This window comes from Acanthochromis polyacanthus, chromosome 9 (genome assembly GCF_021347895.1).
Source record: "Acanthochromis polyacanthus isolate Apoly-LR-REF ecotype Palm Island chromosome 9, KAUST_Apoly_ChrSc, whole genome shotgun sequence".
Classification (NCBI taxonomy): Eukaryota; Metazoa; Chordata; class Actinopteri; family Pomacentridae; genus Acanthochromis; species Acanthochromis polyacanthus.
Genome location: NC_067121.1, coordinates 504498 through 528622, shown reverse-complemented (window position 1 = coordinate 528622; position 24125 = coordinate 504498). Strand labels below are relative to the sequence as shown.

The 24125-nt window shown below is 40.1% G+C and overlaps 2 long non-coding RNA genes across 3 annotated transcripts in view; both read left to right on the top strand.

The window, feature by feature from the left end:
• LOC127535604 (uncharacterized) overlaps positions 1 to 24125 on the top strand; it is a 171447-nt gene that overhangs the window by 55762 nt on the left and 91560 nt on the right. The window lies entirely within an intron of this gene.
• On the top strand, positions 1278 to 23947 carry LOC127535597 (uncharacterized). The gene is made up of 4 exons (XR_007944474.1): positions 1278 to 1375; positions 1467 to 1547; positions 20690 to 20758; positions 22371 to 23947. It is a non-coding gene; the product is annotated as an uncharacterized LOC127535597 (long non-coding RNA).

The following is a 24125-nucleotide window of genomic DNA, read 5'->3' as shown; positions in this document are numbered from 1 at the left end:
CATCATCAGTCATTTAGGACAACATTGGATCATTCAGAGATCCTCACTGAACTTCTGGAGTGAGTTTGCTGCACTGAAAGTAAAGGGGCCGAATAATACTGCACGCCCCACTTTTCAGTTTTTTATTTGTTAAAAAAGTTTAAAATATCCAATAAATTTCATTCCACTTCATGGGGTGGCATGGCTCAGTGGGTAGAGTGGCCGTCTTGCAACCGAAGGGTTGCCGGTTCGATCCTCGCCCCGTCGTGTTCGAGGTGTCCCTGAGCAAGACACCTAACCCCGAATTGCTCCTGATGGGGTCGTGGTTAGCACCTTGCATGGCAGCTTCCGCCATCAGTGTGTGAATGGGTGAATGTGATGTATCATGTAAAGCGCTTTGGGTACCTTGCAGGTATAGTAAAGCGCTATATAAATACAGACCATTTACCATTTCATGATTGTGTCCCAATTGTTGTTGATTCTTGACAAAAAATTAAAATTTATATCTTTATTTTTGAAGCCTGAAATGTGGCGAAAGGTTGAAAAGTTCAAGGGGGCCGAATACTTTCACAAGGCACTGCATGTTTCAGGGTTGTTTTAATGGTACTGAAGGTTTTTTTTTGGAAAATTAACATATTGTTCTGATCACCTGTCTCCCTCTGTAGCTCTGAGACAGACTGCTGACCTGTCCAGGGCGAACCCTTGTCCTGAGTCAGCTGAGATAGGCTCCAGCCTCCCACGATCCAACAGAGGATTGAGTAGTTTATAGATTATGCATAGATGGATGGAATTCTTAATTATTTCAAGAAAAATGCACAAGTTTTTGCTGACTATTAAATAGGTTTAAATAGTAAAACATGGAATGCATTGCTATTATATTTGGATTGAATTTCGTAATGTAACAGATTTGTGGAATATCTTTTTCATTTTAATCTAATTCATTTAATGTATACATTTTTTTTTGACAAACCGTTTTGTGCATGAAATGAAATGACAAATTTCTCCCTTTCTTCCTCTCTCAACTTTCTAACCAGCGAAAGCGAGACAGCAGCCCACCAGGAGCCTCCAGCCAAGTGGTCCTGCACCCCCTCTGGCTTTCAGCGTGGAGGCGAGGAACCATCCCGGCCGGAGGTCAGTCGTCCTAAACACTCTGCTGAAATGTGTTTTCACAGACGGCTGCCTCCCGTGAGGATAGCTTACCGTAACTGTAATAAATACAACAAATGGCCAAATGAAATCACCAGTCAGTCAGCATTTTTAGACAACAGTGTTTGACCTCAAGTTATCTGTCACAGGTACACGCTGCCCAGCCAGAAAGGAGCACCAGCCCCCAGCCGTCCACCTCTGGCTCACTGCATTACCCTCCAGAGCCTCACATAAGTCTCATCCCCCCACCGTACACCTCAGAATCAGATTCAGATTCAGACTATTATTCCGATTCTGGTGTAGAGGGAGATGTGGATACTGACTCAGACTCTGATTTCCAGGACGAGAGGAGCTCCAGCCCCCCGAGGTCCAACTCTGCTCAGCAAGCGAGGACGTCCCGGCAAATCTCCACCCCGGGGGAGGTCAGTAGCACACTGAAATGTCTACTTTGAGAGAAGTGAATTTTGTCAAGTTAGTCTACAGTCATTTTTAAAAATACAGGAAAGGACTATTTGAAGAGTGCCATCAGGCTTTTTGAGAGCACAGTGTGTTACAGTCACGACCTGATGGTGCCAGTGACGTTTGCAAGTCATCATAAACGTGTGTGAAATGTAAAATGTATTCAGGAGCACATGTGTAAATAAGAAGTGCTTCAAAATTCAGACCAAGCTGCCTCAGTTACGATGTTGTGTTCACTGATCCAAACCAGTGTTCCCCCCAATACTGCCCCAAGAATTCAGCTCAAACCCTTTCCATCTTGTACACACTCTGCCTCCGTTTGCCAGTTTGGATGAAGGAACCCAAAGAGTGTCTTTTAAAATAACCAACCTGAAGCGGGAGTAGATTATAAAGTCCTCCAGCACTCAGTCTGTATTGATGCCGGTTTTCTGACCACACTCCTCACAAATACAGCGTCTGTTGTTTCCCACAATGGAGGTCCTCCTCTTAATGATTTCAGATTCATGATATGTGTTTGAAAGCAGCATCTATGGAGTAATGTTTTGTTAGAATCGGTGAAATGACAGCAGGGTTATTTTGATACTTAAAGAGCTGGTGAGTCTTTCTGTGTCTTTAACACAGCAGCCACAGACCGAGAAAAGTGTCACCTAAATATATTCTCCTCCAAGATTCTCTGGTTTTGGCGCGAGCTATCGCGCCAAAACAAGATTTGCTTTCTAGCGTCCTGAGATTTGGATACAGACCACAACAAATAGCGATCGCCAAGTAATGTGGAGGTTTTCGTTCACTTCTCATCTCTAGTATGTTGAGGGACACTCGTTGAGACTATCCGAGCCGGTCAGTGTGGGAAAAAAAGCATGTTGGGGCGGACTTTGACGCGGGGGGGCAAGTTGCCCCATACTTTTCGCTAGTTGAGCTGCGAGCTGAGCTGCGAAACTGCCTGCCTGGCTAAATACTGGAGCTATGTCGAAAATTCATTTCTCCATCACTCACATGTATGAAAAGACATATGAAGACAGACCCCAGGTTGAAAAAAAACTGAAGTTCCCCTTTAAGGGGAACTCCAGACTTACTTGGTATTTTAAAAACTATTTTCAAACGTTCATTTCTCCTATAGTTTCTTTTTTTAGATTTGGTCTCAGGATAAGAACATTTACACAACAACTGTGTGTTTTAGTATTTTGTTACATGGATTATTTGAAATTTGATGAATGGGACGTAAAATGTCCTCCAGTTCTGGAATGATCCATGCATATTATCCATCTAAGTCCGGCCCGAGGGCCGAATCCGGCCCACTGTCGAATTTATTTGTGGCCCGCCAGCATTTGTGATCAGGGTATAAATACACAGGTTAAAAAATATTTTAGGTTTTACCACAAGGTGGCAGCATGACCCATTCTGACCATAGTAGTGTTCGGAAAGTTCAATTCTTTCAATGCACTAAAATGTGTTACTCCATGTGCTCCTTCTCTTCACTGGGAAAATAATGGATACTTCTTCAAAAATAGTTGGCCACATGAACAATTTCTTCCATGGTTTTCAAGGAACACATTGCTGATGAGTAAAATATATTACAAAGTTTGCTAATATTAATTGTTTTTAAAAATTTTGCCATTGCTTCCGTTAAGTTTTTTTTAGTATGATACAAAGAAAATACATCATGGACTTGGTTAATACTTCATATTATGTTAAAATATGTTATTATTAGTGTTAAAATAACATAATAGTATGTTTAAATATGTTGCATATTAGTAAAACACATTATAAAGTTTGCTAATAATAACTGTTACTCGTCTTCTATTTTCGAAATGAATTTTTTTTAATGATATTAGAGAACAGGGTCTGATGGTAATAAACATTTTATTTTATTATTACATTAATTTGTTTTATTATAATTGTAAAGCACGAGGGCTGGACCCCAATATCCGGAATATCCGAATATTCATTTGCTACGGCGGTATCCTGATATTAATTTTGGTCCCCCCCCCCCTTCGGACGTTACTGAGCAGAAAGAATATGCGGCGTTACTGTCTTCCCTCCGCCTTCGGCCCACATTTGCACATATCGGCTCATCTCGTCCTGTGATCACATAAACACATATATGTCTATAACATATACACATATGTCTATGTGATCACCCTATTCTCCCCCCAGACGAAACTATTCGGAGCTCGTCTCGTCACTGTTGCCAACTCCTCAGTAAGGAAAGTCGCTGTTGGCTGTCCTAAAAGTCGCAAGAAGTCGCTAAATGATGTCATTTCCTAATTTGCATATTTCTCAGTTTGCATGTAATTGTAATCAACGTTGTAGGAAAGAATAACATTGTGGAAGAGACCAAAAAGTGATTATAAAACACCCAAAATATTTTTACTAGAGGATAAATGCTGTGGTTTATTTTAGCATGACAGTGAAGAAACATTTTCGTTTATATGGCTCCGTAAGTCTGGATGGGATCTGCAGTGACTTTGCGCATGCGTGTTTCATCTGCCATCTGGCCGCGGAGCGATGTGTCCTCTAATCAGACACTGGGACTGCTGCGGGGTTACTGGACTGACAGCCTGTGCTTTGAGATGGGGAGGAGCTCACAGCAGCACCTGCTGCTTGTTGAAAACAGTAACTGCAGAATGATCCGAGTTTTCCTGTCAGAGTCTCCAAAACGGCAGAAAAAGTCGCTAGATATGTGGCTAGTCGCTTTTGACAAAAAAAGTCGCTAGGAGCTTTGAAAAGTCGCTAGATTTAGCGAGAAAGTCGCTAAGTTGGCAACACTGCGTCTCTTCCCTGCGCCTTCGGCCCACTTCGGCTCATCCCGTCGTGTTCTTCGGCTCATCTCGGCTCCTCCATTCGTGTTTGTTACCACCACCCGAATGGCCGGGTGGCTGCCCACTCTGACGTCACGCTTCACTTCGTTGCATAAACACATGCTGAAGACCTGCTGTTTGGGAATTCTTCAGTTTAACTGAAGACAAAACGAAGGCAAAATCTGGATCCGGGAGACCAGACCAACGGATCCGAATATTCGGGCTATCTCCGCCACCAGCCGCCACCAGCTGCCGCGCCGGGGCAGAACGAATATTCGGATATTCGTCTTTAATAGGGCCCGAATATTCGGAGGCCAGAAACCACTATTGGGGCCAGCCCGATAAAGCACTTTGTGATTTTGTATCTGTGAAAGGAGATATCCAATGTAAAGGATTCCAAATAGTTAGGATTGATAGTTTGGAGACTTGTAAGTTGCGGAGTGCAGGAAAAATAACTTTATCACTCATTGCAATGAGATATGTTTGTCACTTCTAACCCTCTTAACACTACTGTGCTTAAAAGGCATGCTTTCTCTGAAAAAAATCTCCAAAATACAAATGTTTTTATATAGCCACAAACTGTAAAAATGGAAACAATGGTTCAGCTTTCCGACTGTTTGTAATAAATACCATCAGTTTTGTGTGGTTACATTGAGAAAAAATATTGAAAATAAGCTTAAAATTGTCAGATTTCATTGTAGTCACTTTATTTAGTATGTCAAATTCAAAAATTCACCAAAAATAATGATGAACGTTTAAAAAAAACAAACAAAAGAGTCTCTGCTCTGCATGGCAACTGAGAAGCCATGACTGACTCAGGCCAGTTGTGAGCAACAACCATGTCACCAAAATGCAGACACTTTTTGGGTGAACCTTTCAATTCAGTTTCAATAAATTTTATTTACAAGTTGAAATGTGTCATCTCAAGACACTTCAATGAGAAAAGTAAAGAAAATTACAGAGAGAAATCCAACAAATCCAAAATTTCCTTTGGATTCCCGTCTGAGCAAGCACTTGGCGACAGTGGGGAGGTAAAACTCCCTTTTTCAGGAAGAACCCTCCGGCAGAACCAGGCTCAGACAGGGCGGCCATCTGCCTCGACCGGTTGGAGTGAGGGTAAAGGAGGGAGAGAGCAGGATATTATACAGAAAACAGATCAAAACACTAGAGAAAAATAAACAAACAATAAAAAAAAAAAAAAGGGAACAATAAACCCAGCAAAGGTTACTGAGGTCAGGACCAGTGAGACTGAAATGTGACTGCAGGCCATTGGTGCTGCTCAGTCCATCACATCAGACACACACACACAGCAGCAGAACGTCTTCTTCATGCAAGACAAGATGCGTTTGAAGCAGTTTTTCTTCTTTTTCTTCTTGCTTTGCTCCTTCTCGCTGTCTTCAGTGTACTGATGGTTCTGCTCGACCTTCCTGAATTGATCTGCCTTGCTGACGTTGCTGGTGTCATTGCTCTCACCGTCCTCAATGTCTTTAGCAGCTTTATAATCATCACTCTCCTCAATGTCCTCATACTCGCTGCTCTTCTTGTCCTCCCGGTCTTTGTCCTCATCAGGTAAGCCTGTCAGGTCAATTCTGTTTTCAGGCTCTGCAGGCTTAACCATGATGAACAGGCTGGTGGAGGGTTTAGGTTCATTGCTAAAAAAAGGAAACACACACTGTTGGGTTTACATCCGACAAGCAGAGAATGTAAACATGCAAATCAGCAAAAGTCCATATCAGAGTTTTGTCACTTGCTGGACTGTTAATATCTCACAACCTGTGTACAAAGTAAATAGAAGCACACTTACCAACTGCTGGTGGGGGAGCTGCTGCTGAGGTAGCTTTTGGTGATAAAAGGGTGGTTGAGGATACCACTGGGGGTGATTCTGTCCTTCTCATCCCACTGAAGCATCGCCTTCAACAGCTTGATGTACTCCCTCCTCTCATCAGCCTCTGCTGGGTTATCCGTCTCAGAATACACCTGGTGCAGAAAACATTTGGGAAGTACAACAGTGGTCAAGTCACCTTCAACCTGAAATATGAATACAATAAATGAACATCACTCTTCAGCAACTAGCTGCTGCTTCCTAAACTACCTACCGTTTTCATTTCATCCAGAGAGCGGAACGTGTGACATCTGGGGGTGCTGTACATGACAAAGATCCCAAAATACTCTCTCGGAGTCTGAAGGAAGAAAACAATGATGCTTACTAAAGCCTTCATCTTATTGAGCGAGTAAAGGTCAGTGGTAAAATCACAGTAGGAGTATTGTACCTTCAGCCGCCACAAGCCACTACACTTTTTCTTCAAAAAGAATCGTGATCTCCGACCAGCCTCGATGAGATGTTGCGGCGGCAGACCCAGCAGACTGATCATTTGTCGGAGCTGCAGACAGAACACAACACCACGTTAGACCTGAAGCTAATCGTGTGACGGCTTCTAATGCGTTTCAGCTACAGTAATTTACTCACTATCCAGTATTCTGACTCTGTTCCGAAGAGAGCAATACGAGCCACCATCCAGGCCATCATGCAGCCTAACGACCAAACGTCGATGGCCTCTGAATACGGCAGGCCCAGGATGATTTCTGGAGCTCTGAATGTGGAAAAAACATCAAATGAAGATGTGACACAGTAGACAGTAAGGAGACAGTGCTGATTTAAAGATTTCTCAGTGGTGAAAACTTAACAGTATTATCATACCTAAATGCAGGTATTTGGAGTAGCTCTCCTGCTTTGGCTTCGGACGTGTACTTGGCCACACCAAAGTCAATGAGTTTGACCTTGAAGGGCTGCTTCACATGATCCACCATCACGATGTTGTCCATTTTCACGTCACCGTGGATTATGCCAGCACTCTTTGTCGTATTCAAAGCCACGGCCAGCTGTAAGAGAAAACAACAACATTTATCAGGAGTTCAAGAAATCTGTCACATGACAATAAAAGTAGAGGTTGTAAAGGTTCCTGAACCACCGATGCTGGTTCCAGCACCACTGTAGGAGATAAATATAGGGAGACAATAGAAGGTCATACCTGTTGAATAACGGTACGGACGTGTTCCAGTGGCATTGGCTCTTTTAAGCCACGTACATAGTCCCACAGGGAGATGTCCAGTTTTTCCAACACCAGGAGCCGCGTACTTTTTACAAAGACTTCTCCCTTGTACTTGATGATGTTGGACTTGTCCGAGTTGTGGCACATGAGCTTTTCCAAGATTTCCGCCTGTGGAGACATAATATGTTTGCTGAGCCACATAGTCCAATCAGTTCTTCTCAACAACTATGAAGTACATTAGATGACCAGTGCCACTACTCAGAATCTTATAGTGGTACTGCCCTGGTTTTAAAAATGTCTTTTTGTGTCACTCTTCAGCTGAAATCAGTGTCCTACCTCACGGTCTAGATTGTTCCTTTCGGGCATCTTTATAGCCACATGCTCTTCAGTCTTGTCTTCCACACATTCCAGCACTGTTCCATAGCCTCCACGTCCCAGGTTTTTCACCAACGTGTAGCCTTTTGGGACTTTGGAACGCTGCGTTGTGGTACTCCCCTCAGAGGAAGGCGATGAGGATGAACTCTGAATGTTCATTTTTATGTCGTCACAGAAGACTGAAAGTGAAACAGACACAAAAGAGAACCATAATCTATGGATGTCTTGTTAAACCGTTGGTAATCTACCACACTGTTGTGATCTCAGTTTTTTTTATCAAATTTGCTAAATATTGAACCAATTATCACAAAGCAACAGCACTGAGTGTTACAATCTGTTCTGAATTGTGTTATAAGGCATATTGGACAGTATTGCAGTAAAATTACACGGATGCTTCCTCAGAAACTCCAAAGTGTTTACTTCATTAAACAGAAGAGTGGAGTTACTTACCTCACAAAAGTTTGCTTATCTAGATTTTGTTGAAATATGGATGTCTCTGAGGTTGGTTTTACTAAACTACTCAATAAACTAATAAATAACTCAGTAAAATAAAGTGAAATGGTGTCTCCACTCAGAGTTTTTGTGTTTGACATGAATTCTAGAATGCCTTTAAAAACAATTAGAAAGTCCTCGGCATTGTTTATTTTTGAAAATGTCATGTTAAATGATCAAACTGCTGTTGTTTTTCTCATCTATCTGCATTTAATCCCCTATAATGACATGCTCTGACTAATGTTGTTATAAATTGCTGACGAATATTTTTGAATGTTTTCAGATTTTTTATTTACAAATCAAGATATTTGAGATATTTTTTAAAAGTCTGTTTATCCACTTCCAGCACATTTTTTACATATTACAGTCATCTGAGGTAACGTTTAAATGACAATATCTCAAGAACTAATACAGATAAAACATGAATTTTTCACCGTCTTTTCTCGTTTCAACTACAGGACAAGTCGATGAAATAATCTCTGAAAACAGGTGACTTGAAATTTAAAAAATCATTGAAGTCATGAAAGTCTCATCTTTGAGCACACATTCCCCACAAAAAACGAGAATGTGCAATACAAAACAAAACATACAGAATCATTTTTTTAACATTAAACACTCGGTCACAAAAATGAAAAAGAAAATGTGACGAACTTAAGTAACTGATTGAGCAGGTAAGACAAGTTGTACCACAAAAACTAAAGTATTGCTGGATAGTATAATATAATTTCATTTTTGGATTCCATGTTATAAGTTAGGAAACAGCGTGAACTATTACTATTATTACAGAGTTGTAGAAAAACAGATTTTAAAACTGCCTTCTGAATGTTTCCTCTGGTGTTTGCTTCATCAAACAGAACAGTGAAGTCACTTACCTCAAAAATGTTCACTTCTTTGGACTTTGTCGAAAGGTTGTTGCTGAATTTAATCTCGATGTCTTGCAAGCTTCGATATCGTCCTGTTGTCCTGCTGTAATCCGTAAGACACTGACTGTCCAGAACTGACTCTACACTGTGATGATTTAAATGTGGTTTGAATTCTAGAATGTCTATGATGATGCAATCAACAGTTAGAAGCTAGTTTTTTAGAGTTGAAACCTGCATATCTTGACAAGGGTACATCAGATCATGTTCAGACTTGGTAGGGGTATTGCTGGGGTCCTGAGGAAGTGCAGTGTGGAGTTTGCAGCAGATTGGATGAATGGTGGTGGCTTTTTCAATGCAATGAAAACAAGGTAGTCACATTCTGACAGCAGTCTCAGCACTACTTCGTTTAAACGTAAACAAATGCAATGGAGCAAATATGTAGTGTTGTTATTGTTTGAACTGTCATACTGACTGAAAAAAGCACACTGTGGTTGGGTCTGGGTTTATGCGAAACGCTTAAACACTGGTGTAGTCTTTGGATATGAGGAATATGGCTTTCAAAAAAAGTTTTCTTGCTTCAACTTATGGTTAATTGAGCATTTGGATAAAATATGTTGTGGTAAATTGTGCCATCAATTATGTTGAAGTAAAATAGAAAATTTTATACCTCATATAATGTAAGATCTGTCTCCATTTGTTCATCTCAGGCCTGGTGGGCAGATCCTGTTCTGGTTCCTTATCTAATGTACCTAATGTAATTATTTACCAATAATCATTTAACAAAAATGCATCATCCAGAGCTAACTTCATGCTACATCTTCAGCCTCATATAGTAGCTTACTGTATGATTATATAACACATGTGGAATAATTTCAGGTCTCAATAATTGTACAGACATAAAACCATAAACATGAAAAATTTATTTTGAGCAGCAAACAATTGTTTTGTGCACACTGAAAGAAAAACCTGGTTGGATTTGCATAAAAAAAATACTGACAGCGCAAAACTATATTGTGTTTTGGTTTGAACACATTTTCAGCTAATATCCCCTTAATTAATATCTGCTGTTTGAGCATCATTATTTCACATTGAAATCTTTAAGTCAAATCATGTTCTTTTTCATACTTCACCCATGTTATACATGCATGAAGCATTTCTTTTAAATATATTTATTTATGTCATCTTGTTGGTGTTTAATTTGTTTGTATCTATAATCAATGATCAAATTTCATATTCTATACATGATAGTTCTATTGATGCAACCTAAATGAAATTACTTTTGCTGAAGCTAAATTTGTGTTGACCTACAAAGCATTCAAAACAATTAAACAAATAAATAACAAACTGATTTAATATTTCTTTTTAGATCAAACAATTGTAAACATGGAAACTACAGAACCTGTTTTAACAGAGAAATATTTCATCTCATCAATGCATTTAATCTACAGAAATGAACTCCCTCCACATTCAACTTAAAGTGCACATGTGCATAACTGAGGCTTAAAAACATTCCTTTGGGTGCCTCAGATAACATGGTTAAAACCTTTAAAATGTTGATTTTGCGTCTCTTTGAAGACACGATGAACTGCAACCAAGTGTTCAGCCAGTTTGCTCCACAACTGTTAGGATTAGGATTACATTCAAATACAAGTAACTAAAGGAGCGACTTACAGCCACAGGAAAGAAACAAGGTCGCATATGTGACCAAAGACAGTCTGACCATCAACACTGACCTTGTCTTCTTTTTTCTTTTTTAAACACAGTTAAGTGAAACACTTGAACAATAATTGCATAAACCTATCAACAGCAACTTTTCTTTTAAACAAACAGTGCAAGACAACATGAGGCCCAAAGACCAAACACTGAACACCACAAACCAGTATTCAAGTACCGTATTTTCCACACCATAAGGCGCAGTCTGGATTACGGGGTTTATTTCTGTACTTAAGCCAAATATAAGACGCACCGTATTATTGGGCGCATGCTAAAACAAGGAAACGGAACGAAATAGGGGGTTTGGTTGAACTTTATTCTACTACGTATTTAAAAATACACTCACATTATTTTTTGATCAAGCTTTTGTCACACATCCATAAAAGTCCTCATCTTCTGTATCTCTCTGAAGTTTTCTCACAGCTGTCACACTCCAGTAAGTCAGTTAGCTTTATTGAGACTGTGTCTGTCCCCCGACCACCAAAATTCAATAAATTGAACAAATCAAAAATATACAAAAGAAATAGTAACCATAAAAATGTAATAAAAATTAATGCTTCTATTTCAACAGATCAAAGAAACAGGACAATTAAATGTGGTCTGTTAAATATTAGATCTCTCTCGTCTAAATCTCTGTTAGTAAATGAGTTGATAACTGATCACCAGATTGATTTGTTCTGTTTGACTGAAACCTGGTTGCAGCAGGAAGAATTTGTTAGCCTAAACGAATCAACTCCCCCTAGTCATATTAACTGTCATATTCCTCGAATCACAGGCCGAGGAGGAGGAGTGGCAGCAATCTACCATTCTAGTTTAAAATTGAACCAGAGGCCTCAACCTGATTACAGCTCATTTGAAAATCTCACTCTTAGTCTCTCTCATCCAAATTTGAAAGCTCAGAAACCAGTTTTATTTGTTGTTATATATCGTCCTCCTGCTCCATATTCTGAGTTTTTATCTCAATTCTCAGACTTTTTATCTGATTTAGTGCTCAGTTCAGACAAAGTTATTATTGCGGGTGACTTTAACATTCATGTTGACATAGACAGCGACAGCCTTACAACAGCTTTTAATTCATTATTTGACAAAATTGGGTTTTCTCAACATGTAAATAAACCAACACACAGTTTTAATCACACTCTTGAACTTGTCCTGACTTATGGCATAGAAATTGAAGAGTTAACAGTATTTCCCCAGAACCCTCTTCTTTCTGACCATTTTATGATAACATTTCAATTTAAAGTAAAGGATTGTTTAGCAGCTGAGAACAAATATCATTACAGTAGGTGTTTGTCTGACAATTCAGTAACTAAATTTAAGGAAATAATACCCTCACTGTTTACTTCAGCAACATTTACTGATAAATCAGAAGGCAAATATTATAATTTTGCCCCCACAGAAGTGGATTATTATGTTAATAATGCTGCAGCCTCACTGCGTACAACTCTTGATAGTGTTGCACCTGTAAAAAAGAAAGTTATATCTCAGAGAAGACTTGCTCCTTGGTGTAATTCCCAGCTGCGGATTTTAAAGCAGGCATCCCGAAAGCTGGAAAGAAAGTGGTATTCCACTAATTCAGAGGAAGTGTATGTGGCTTGGAAAAATAGTCTAGTAATCTATAAAAAAAGCTCTTCGTAATGCCAGGACAACTTATTATTCATCTTTAATAGAGGAGAACAAGAACAACCATAGGTTTCTCTTTAGCACTGTAGCCAGGCTGACAAAGAGTCAGAGCTCTGTTGAACCTTGTATTCCTTTAGCTCTAAGCTGTAACAACTTCATGAGCTTCTTTACACATAAAATAGTTATGATTAGAGATGAAATTAATTTGGCCCTTCCTACAAATTCAATTCAATTCAATTTTATTTATATAGCGTCAATTACAGTCAAATCGTCTCAAGACGCTTTACAGAACCCTTATGCCTGACCCCCAGAGCAAGCCCAAAGGCGACAGTGGCAAGGAAAAACACCCTTTTAACAGGGAAGAAACCTCGAGCAGAACCCGGCTCTAAATAGGGGGGACCCATCTGCCTGCTGGCCGGGCGGGTTGAGAAGGACAGAAGAGGGCAAGGGGGAGGGATGGGAGAAGAGGGAGGGGTGAGAAAGCAAGGAAAACACAACACACATTTGAATACATGTATGACAGGATATGTGACACAGACAAAGTATAAGCTAACATTGAAAACTGACTCATAGTTTACTCTTATGATGTACGGCTCTGACATTAAACATACTCCTTATATAGCTAGCAGTAAAATTCAAACAGTATGTAAGTTAGCATAACAGTATATTGAAGGCGATGCAGAGTTGACTCGTGGAAAAAGGGAATTGGAAGCAGAGGGCTGGTGGAAGGTCAGTAGCAGCATCCCACAGTGGACATGGTGGAGACTGGACCAGCTGGTGGAACATCGACCGCAGATCTGAAGCATCCAGCTCTGGGACCAGGGACACTCGGAGAAATAGCACAGGGGGAAACAGAGTGAATGTACTGCAATAACGGTATACATATTAAATGTAAAGGTAGATAGAGAAGGGCTCAGTGCGTCAAGAAAAGTCCCCCAGCAGCCTAGGCCTATAGCAGCATGACTAGGGGCAGAACGAAGGGACGTCCAAGAAGGAGTCAGCTGTACAATGAAGACACAAGCCGAACCTCTGTGGGTCACCCAGTCAGCCCCAACTATAAGATTTGTCAAAAAGGAACGCTTTAAGCCTGGTCTTAAAAATAGAGAGGGTGTCTGCCTCCCGAACCCAAACTGGGAGCAGGTTCCACAGGAGAGGCGCCTGATAACTGAAGGCTCTGCCTCCCATTCTACTTTTAGAAATTCTAGGAACAACAAGTAAGCCTGCAGTTTGAGAGCGAAGAGTTCTACTAGGATAATAAGGTACTATCAGATCTTTAAGATATGATGGAGATTGGTTATTAAGAGCTTTATATGTCAGAAGAAGGATTTTAAATTCTATTCTGGATTTAACAGGAAGCCAGTGAAGAGAAGCAAGTATAGGGGAAATATGATCTCTTTTGCTAACTCCTGTCAGTACTCTCGCAGCAGCGTTTTGGATCAACTGTAGATGTTTGAGAGAGCTATTTGGACAACCCGATAATAAGGAATTGCAATAGTCAAGCCTGGAAGTAACAAAAGCATGAACTAATTTTTCTGCATCACTCTGAGACAGAATGTTCCTGATTTTTACAATATTACGCAGGTGAAAAAAGGAAGTCCTACAGACTTGCTTTATGTGTGAGTTAAAGGACATGTCCTGGTCAAAAATAACTCCAAGATTCCTCACAGTAGTACTGGAGGCCAATGTGATGCCATCCAGAGTAACTATTTGCTTTGAAAGCGAGTTTCTAAGATGTTTGGGGCCAAATACAATGACTTCAGTTTTGTCTGAATTTAGCAGTAGGAAGTTAAAAGTCATCCAGGTTTTAATGTCCTTAAGACAATCTTGCAGTCTAGCTAACTGATCAGTTTCATCTGGCTTCATAGATAAATACAATTGTGTGTCATCTGCATAACAATGGAAGTTAATACAATGCTTCCTAATAATATTGCCTAAAGGAAGCATGTATAATGTGAAAAGTATCGGTCCTAAGACAGAACCCTGAGGAACTCCGTGATTAACTTTAGTCTGCTCAGAAGAGTTATTGTTGACATGCACAAACTGGAACCTATCTGATAAGTAGGATTTAAACCAATCCAGTGCTGTCCCTTTAATGCCAATTGAATATTCTAGACGCTGTAATAAAATTTTGTGGTCGATTGTGTCAAACGCTGCACTAAGATCTAACAAAACAAGTATAGAGACTAGTCCATTATCTGATGCTATGAGAAGGTCATTAGTAACTTTCACTAGAGCTGTTTCTGTGCTATGATGCACTCTGAAGCCTGACTGAAACATTTCAAACAAATTATTCCTTTGTAGGTGTTCACACAATTGATTTGCAACTGTTCTTTCCAGAATTTTAGAGAGAAATGGTAGGTTGGATATCGGTCTATAGTTAGCTAACACATCTGGATCTAAAGTGGGCTTTTTAAGCAAAGGTTTGATGACAGCAACCTTAAAAGCCTGTGGTACATAGCCTGTTACTAGAGAGAGATTAATCAGATCTAACATTGAAGAATTAATTAAAGGTAAAATCTCCTTGAAGAGTCTAGTTGGGATAGGATCTAAAAGACATGTTGATGGTTTGGATGTAGAAACTGTTGAAATTAGTTCAGAGAGACATATAGGAGTGAAGAATTCTAAAGATTCATCAGGTCTAACAGCCAATTCAAAAGCATCTGTGACATTTGTAGGAAGGGCCAGATTAATTTTATCTCTAATCATAACTATTTTCTGTGTAAAGAAGCTCATGAAGTCGTTACTGGTTAAAGCTAAAGGAATACAAGGTTCAACAGAGCTCTGACTCTTTGTCAGCCTGGCTACAGTGCTAAAGAGAAACCTAGGGTTGTTCTTGTTCTCATCTATTAAAGATGAATAATAAGTTGTCCTGGCATTATGAAGAGCTTTTTTATAGATTACTAGACTATTTTTCCAAGCCACATACACTACCTCTGAATTAGTGGAATACCACTTTCTTTCCAGCTTTCGGGATGCCTGCTTTAAAGTCCGCAGCTGGGAATTATACCAAGGAGCAAGTCTTCTCTGAGATATAACTTTCTTTTTACAGGTGCAACACTATCAAGAGTTGTACGCAGTGAGGCTGAAGCATTATTAACATAATAATCCACTTCTGTGGGGGTAAAATAATAATATTTGCCTTCTGATTTATCAGTAAATGTTGCTGAAGTAAACAGTGAGGGTATTATTTCCTTAAATTTAGATACTGAATTGTCAGACAAACACCTACTGTAATGATATTTGTTCTCAGCTGCTAAACAATCCTTTACTTTAAATTGAAATGTTATCATAAAATGGTCAGAAAGAAGAGGGTTCTGGGGAAATACTGTTAACTCTTCAATTTCTAAGCCATAAGTCAGGACAAGGTCAAGAGTGTGATTAAAACTATGAGTTGGTTTATTTACATGTTGAGAAAACCCAATTGAGTCTAATAATGAATTAAAAGCTGTTGTAAGGCTGTCGCTGTCTACGTCAACATGAATGTTAAAGTCACCCACAATAATAACTTTGTCTGAACTGAGCACTAATTCAGATAAAAAGTCTGAGAATTGAGATAAAAACTCAGAATAAGGAGCAGGAGGACGATATATAACAACAAATAAAACTGGTTTCTGAGCTTTCAAATTTGGATGAGAGAGACTAAGAGTGAGATTTTCAAATGAGCTGTAATCAGGTTTAGGCCTCTGGTTCAATTTTAAACTAGAATGGTAGATTGCTGCTACTCCTCCTCCTCGGCCTGTGATTCGAGGAATATGACAGTTAATATGACTAGGGGGAGTTGATTCGTTTAGGCTAACAAATTCTTCCTGCTGCAACCAGGTTTCAGTCAAACAGAACAAATCAATCTGGTGATCAGTTATCAACTCATTTACTAGCAGAGATTTAGACAAGAGAGATCTAATATTTAACAGACCACATTTAATTTTCCTGTCTCTTTGCTCTGTTGAAATAGAGGTATTAATTTTTATTAAATTTTTGTGGTTACTATTTCTTTTGTATATTTTTGATTTGATTAATTTATTGAATTTTGGTGGTCGGGGGACAGACACAGTCTCAATAAAATTAACTGAATTAACTGAATTACTGGAGGGTGACAGTTGTGAGGAAACTGCAGAGAGGTGTGTAAGACTACAGCTCTGCATCCTGGTCTTAACTCTGGGTTGTCATGCTTTAGGAGTACTAATAAAATCAGCCATATTCCTAGAAATGAGAGCTGCACCAGCCAAAGTGGGATGGATGCCGTCTCTCCTAATCAGACCAGGTTTTCCCCAAAAAGAGCTCCAATTATCAATAAAGCCCACGTCGTTTGATGGACACCACATAGACAACCAGCGGCGAAACGACGACATGCGGCTAAACATGTCATCGCTGGTCAGATCAGGCAAGGGTCCAGAGAAAACTACGGAGTCCGACATGGTTTTGGCGAAAGTACACACCGATGCCACGCTAATTTTGGTGACCTCCGATTGGCGTAACCGGGTGTCGTTACCGCCGACGTGAATAACAATCTTACTATATTTACGATTATCTTTAGCCAGCAGTTTCAAATTTGCTTCTATGTCGCCCGCTCTGGCCCCTGGGAGGCATTTAACTATGGTCGCTGGTGTCGCTAGCTTCACGTTTCTGACTATGGAGCTGCCAATGATCAGAGTTGGTTTCTCAGCGGGTGTGTCGCTGAGCGGGGAAAAACGATTAGAAACATGAAGCGGTTTGTGGTGAGCCGGGACAGCAGGCTTGAGTTTAGGACTGTTTTTCCTACGAACTGTCGCCCATCCACCCGGCTGTTCGGGCGCTGCTAAGGGACGGCTAACAGATGCTACACAAGCTAAGCTATTGCGGTCCGCACCGGCTAAGGGGGCCTGGCTAGCTGCTAGCGGGTTATTTTCCATGGTGCGGAGCCGCGATTCCAATTCGGAGAGCCTCGCCTCCAGAACTACAAAAAGGCTGCACTTATTACATATATCGTTATCACTAAAGGAGGCAGAGGAATAACTAAACATGTGGCACACTGAGCAGGAGAAAGAGAGAGAGGGAGAGGGAGAGGAAGAAGCAGAAGCCATGCTAACACCACAACACAGTGCTGAAACAGGAACAGGAAATGACGCAATACGCTCACCGTAACGTCAGACGTCCAGGGAAGAGATGCTTTTGAATTGGCTGTTAGACCTGATGAATATTTAGAATTCTTCACTCCTATATGTCTCTCTGACCTAATTTCAACAGTTTCTACATCCAAACCATCAACATGTCTTTTAGATCCTATCCCAACTAGACTCTTCAAGGAGATTTTACCTTTAATTAATTCTTCAGTGTTAGATCTGATTAATCTCTCTCTAGTAACAGGCTATGTACCACAGGCTTTTAAGGTTGCTGTCATCAAACCCTTGCTTAAAAAGCCCACTTTAGATCCAGATGTGTTCGCTCACTATAGACCAATATCCAACCTACCATTTGTCTCTAAAATTCTGGAAAGAATAGTTGCAAATCAATTACGTGAACACTTACAAAGGAATAATTTGTTTGAAGTATTTCAGTCTGGCTTCAGAGTGCATCATCGCACAGAAACAGCTCTGGTGAAAGTTACTAATGACCTTCTCATAGCATCAGATAATGGACTAGTCTCTATACTTGTTTTGTTAGATCTTAGTGCAGCGTTTGACACAATCAACCACAAAATTTTATTACAGCGTCTAGAACATTCAATTGGCATTAAAGGGACAGCACTGGACTGGTTTAAATCCTACTTATCAGATAGGTTCCAGTTTGTGCATGTCAACAATAACTCTTCTGAGCATACTAAAGTCAATCATGGAGTTCCTCAGGGTTCTGTCTTAGGACCGATACTTTTCACATTATACATGCTTCCTTTCGGCAATATTATTAGGAAGCATTGTATTAACTTCCATTGCTATGCAGATGACACACAATTGTATTTATCTATGAAGCCAGATGAAACTGATCAGTTAGCTAGACTGCAAGATTGTCTTAAGGACATTAAAACCTGGATGACTTTTAACTTCCTACTGCTAAATTCAGACAAAACTGAAGTCATTGTATTTGGCCCCAAACATCTTAGAAACTCGCTTTCAAAGCAAATAGTTACTCTGGATGGCATCACATTGGCCTCCAGTACTACTGTGAGGAATCTTGGAGTTGTTTTTGACCAGGACATGTCCTTTAACTCACACATAAAGCAAGTCTGTAGGACTTCCTTTTTTCACCTGCGAAATATTGTAAAAATCAGGAAACTCTGGTCTCAGAGTGATGCAGAAAAATTAGTTCATGCTTTTGTTACTTCCAGGCTTGACTATTGCACTTCCTTATTATCGGGTTGTCCAAATAGCTCTCTTAAACATCTACAGTTGATCCAAAACGCTGCTGCGAGAGTACTGACAGGAGTTAGCAAAAGAGATCATATTTCCCCTACACTTGCTTCTCTTCACTGGCTTCCTCTTAAATCTAGAATTGAATTTAAAATCCTTCTTCTGACATATAAAGCTCTTAATAACCAATCTCCATCATATCTTAAAGATCTGATAGTACCATATTATCCAAGTAGAACTCTTCGCTCTCAAACTGCAGGCTTACTTGTTGTTCCTAGAATTTCTAAAAGTAGAATGGGAGGCAGAGCCTTCAGTTATCAGGTGCCTCTCCTGTGGAACCTGCTCCCAGTTTGGGTTCGGGAGGCAGATACCCTCTCTATTTTTAAGACCAGCCTCAAAACGTTCCTTTTTGACAAATCTTATAGTGAGGGCTGACTGGGTGACCCACAGGGGTTTGGCTTGTGTCTTCGTTTCCACAGCTGACTCCCTCTTGGACGTCCCTTCGTTCTGCCCCTAGTCATGCTGTTATAGGCCTAGGCTGCTGGGGGACTTCTCTTGATGGACTGAGCCCTTCTCTATCTACCTTTACATTTAATATGTATACCGTTATTGCAGTACATTCACTCTGTTTCTCCCTGTGCTATTTCTCCGAGTGTCCCTGGTCCCAGAGCTGGATGCTTCAGATCTGTGGTTGATGTTCCACCAAGTGGTCTAGTCTCCACCATGTCCACTGTGGGATGCTGCTGCTGACCTTCCTCCAGCCCTCCGCTTCCAACTCCCCTTTTCCACCAGTCAACTCTGCATCGCCTTCACTATACTTGTTATGCTAAACTACAGACTGTTTGAATTTTACTGCTAGCTATCAGGGCCGGCCGCTGGCATAAACACTCTATGCCGTTATTTATAGCCACATCCACTAGAGGGGGCCACACCACAATAAGTGTGTGATTCGCATTTTGTCCCTGTCTTCATGGGCGTAACGGACGCGGGGTACGCGTGGACATGTCCCCCGCACTTTCCACATCTGTCCCCTCTGTCCCCCCGCACTTTATTCAGCCGTTACAACAGCTAAACCCGTTATTAGCATCCAGTAACGTGTTTTCCCGAGCCGTCTTTGAATGCACCATGAGCGCATGCTAATGCAGGTGTTCCACAGGAGACGTGCTGCTGTGCTGAGCAGTGCTGAACGTTCGTCTGGAGTAATGTTTAGCAAACCAGCCAGAGCCAGCAAGAAGCAAAAAACTTTACACAGTTTTTTCCAAACAAACCGTGTAAGTTGTGTGACCTTGTTGGATGCAAACAATGTTAGACTTGTTAGCTAAATGATGACAAGGTAAAACGTGGCAATATATCAATATGTTAAGCTAGTTAACAATAATTTAAATGTTGTTGCCTCTGTTACATTACTGCTAATTAGTTTATTCTTGGAATAAACCCAGTCCTCTTTCATTTCTGGGCAGAAGATGTGCTCACAATTGCTCTCCATGTATTTAAGTCTTTTGGTCCCAAAAGAGGAGAGTCAGGGAGGAGAAAAAAAGAATAGGCTATCTATGGCATAAATTTACAACTATTTTTTACTGCTTCTCTTTCTAATTCTATCTCAGAATTTTGATTTTCAGATTTTTTAATGATTATTTCCATAACAAAGAGCAGAGTCAGGCAGGAGATGGACCAGAGGCGGCGGCCAGCAGTAATGTTGACCATGCAGGGTCTGCAGAGGTGAAAAAAAATATATAAGTGGCTGAGAAAAAAATATGTATCTATGGGTTAAAGTGATTTTGAGGTTAAATTCTACAGCAATTTTTACTCTTCCTAATGCTATTTCAGAATTTTTCTTACCACATTTTTTATGTTTATTGCCATAACAGAAAGAGCAGAGTCAGGGAGGAGATGGATCAGAGGCCAGCAGCAGGGACAAGGATGTAGGGTCTTTACAGGTAAGGAGAGATTATAACTTCCTGAAAATAAGATATCTATTGCAGGGAGAAACCAGGCAGTACTGATCATTTCATGTTCAGTGTTTGGCACCTTTGGCTACTCGTCCAGTAGATGTTCAAGGGACATTGTTGTCAACTCAACTAGAGTTTGGCCACTAAAACTTTAGATTTTATAGTTTAAAGTTTTATACTTTATAGTTTAAAGAACTAGCCGAGTTGGTCCCCTGGTATTGCACTGTGGCTGTTAGGGATTATGTGGTTCTTTAGCCACTAAGGACGGTGCCATTAAATGTAAGAGAATGATAAATCGCTCTGAAAAATTTGTCTCCCTCACTTCTGAGATGGTGGTTACGCCCATGCCTGTCTTTATTCCAATAAAACATAAATCATCATGGTAACATATCAATTTAAACTGGCTTATTAGAAAACTATACGGAAAAAATACAGGAAAGAAAAAATAAACCAGCAGTCAGTTGGTGACTCCATGCTTCGTGCGTAAGTTAGGCTACTGTGACACCACGGCACCGTTTCAAACTTGATCGATTACACTGGTCTGGAGAAGCCACAGATGGAAAAGCAGTAGCACTAGAGATGGCATCATGGCTCCAAAAAGGAAGTTCAGGAGTGGGCTGAATATTTGCTGTCAATCATGTGCATGTGTGTTTTAACCCAATTACAAGCTGTGCACGGGATTTGGTAGTTGCCCTGTGCATGTTTTGGGGCCACAAAAAAAATCTTGCTTAGGGCCACCAAAGTCCTAGGGCCGGCCCTGCTAGCTATATATGGAGTATGTTTAATGTCAGAGCCGTACATCATAAGAGTAAACTATGAGTCAGTTTTCAATGTTAGCTTATACTTTGTTTGTGTCACATATCCTGTCATACATGTATCCAAATGTGTGTTGTGTTTTCCTTGCTTTCCCACCCCTCCCTCTTCTCCCATCCCTCCCCCTTGCCCTCCTCTGTCCTTCTCAACCCGCCCGGCCAGCAGGCAGATGGGTCCCCCCTATTTAGAGCCGGGTTCTGCTTGAGGTTTCTTCCCTGTTAAAAGGGTGCTTTTCCTTGCCACTGTCGCCTTTGGGCTTGCTCTGGGGGTCAGGCATATGGGTTCTGTAAAGCGTCTTGAGACGATTTGACTGTAATTGACGCTATATAAATAAAATTGAATTGAATTGAATTGAATTGAATGTAATGAAGAGTCTGGTGTAGACCTGCTCTATATGAGAAGTGCCCTGAGATGCGAGATGATTCAGCTCTACATTAATGAAACTGACCTGACGGCTTTGTAAAAAGGGAAGATTTGTGCTGAGAATTTTGACCGTTTTAAAAATGTGATTTAGTGTCAGAGGCAGAACCAGTAGTGATGAGGGGATTACTGCTGTCAGTATGGAAGGAACAGGTGAGCTGTTGGAACAGAGTGAACAAGCAAGCATTAGTTCCAATACTTTCTATGCCCAAACGATAGCAGTGACCCATTTTATTTTTTATCATTAAAAGATAGTAAATACACAAAGCCTCTACATAGCCACAGCTACTTTTATAAATTGATGAAAGTGAATAAATTGTATTTCTGTGATCTGTGTTTGATTTCTCTCTTTTCTCCTGTCATCCAGATGTTCAGAGGGAGCTGATGCCACATCTGGTCCAGCTGATGGAAGGTCTTGAAGTTCTCTGACTGAAGATGGTCCTCTCACTGGATTTAAGTTTCAGATGCTCAGGAACAAACTCCACCAATGAGCCAACAGGAAAGCTTTAGTTTTATGAAATGTTGCTATGAAGCATGAAGACTAAACTCTCCACAAGGACCCAAAATAAGTTGGACTTCTACATGAGAGCTTTAGTTATTCTTCATCTACTTCCTGAAAAGTTTGGTCAATAAAAAAGACAAAAACTAATATTTTCAGCTGAGCTAAAGACAGACTTTGTGATTTTTCTGCTCACATGTCTAGGCTTGCGCTAGCCGATCGCCACAGCGCCATTGGCGCATCGTTTTGCTGGATGGCGCAGTCATTCTGAACTGTGTGAGCCACAGTGGCGCTCTATTTTTCTTGTAAAAAGCATCAAAAAAAGGGTTCGACTTACTTTTTATTCCAATCTCTCGGCAGGCGTCGGAAATGGTCGGAGTCACCCGAATCTTGATCACGCGCCCGGTGTTGTAGAATTTTCACACTCCCCGGAAAAATCTGACTCCCCCTTCGCGTGAACGCGCGCGACTTCCGTTTCACTCTGTGGCCACTTGACGGGTTTTCTGTTGTACGTTTACTGTTTTTGTTGTTGTTTTCTACAGGTTTTCGAGTTAAATGTGATTAAGTACCGAACTGCAGACATGTTTTCCTGTTAAATATGATTAGGTGACATGTTTCTCCTCCTCTTCTCATCCGTATGTGCGCACCCTAAATGGCATCAGGGGAGATTCTACACTACTCTCAGCTTCACTCCTATGAGGACAGCAGGACAGGACAGGGTGTAGTCGCCAAATATTGTTTATATTCCATCAGTGTTCTACACGTGTCAATAAAATAATTGTTCACTGAGAAAACTGAGAAAATCGGACTCCCCTAAGAATGCAAGATATGGCATCAAAATATGTCTGGTATTTATGTATAAAGTCTTTAATATAAGTATAGTTCTTAAGTATAAAGTCATTTGTTATTGTTGTTATTTTTATTGGGCCAGTAAACAATATAATAGAATTGAAATTCTTTATTTATCCCACACCTGGGAAATTATTTGCTACAACAGCTAAAACACCAAATCACAACAATTTTTTAAAAAAAAACTAGTAAATTACAGTCTGTAAGAACAGAATAATAAAATAAGGGGCTAAATGATCACAGTATGGCATATTAAGAACAGAGAGACTATTTCAAAACTAGGACTTTAACAGAAATATGCAGGTTGAGTTAACTGCACATTGTATGATATGAAATAAAATCTGGAGTCAGATTTTGTAGGGTCACTTAACAAAATCTGACTCCCCTAGAGGAGGTTTTTGTTGAGTTTATGCTACAGTTGTGAGATATGGTCCATAGTGAGGGTTGAAGAATTGGACATAGGAGGAAAAGAAGGTAAATTGGACATGAAATTAATATTTTTATGGGTCAAAAAGTTTTGATCATGAACATGTTTCAGGTACAGGTTTTTAAATGGCCAAATGCATATATACATGGAAATGTGTCTTCACCCCTGACTGCCTGTTTGTAACAAAAATAACAACATACATACATATATATATATATATATATATATATATATATATATATATATATATATATATATATAAGTAGAAATAAAATAGTTAAAATAGAACTGTTTAATTGAGCTTTTTTTTTAAACTCAAAATGCACCAGAATGCAGGAAAATGACTC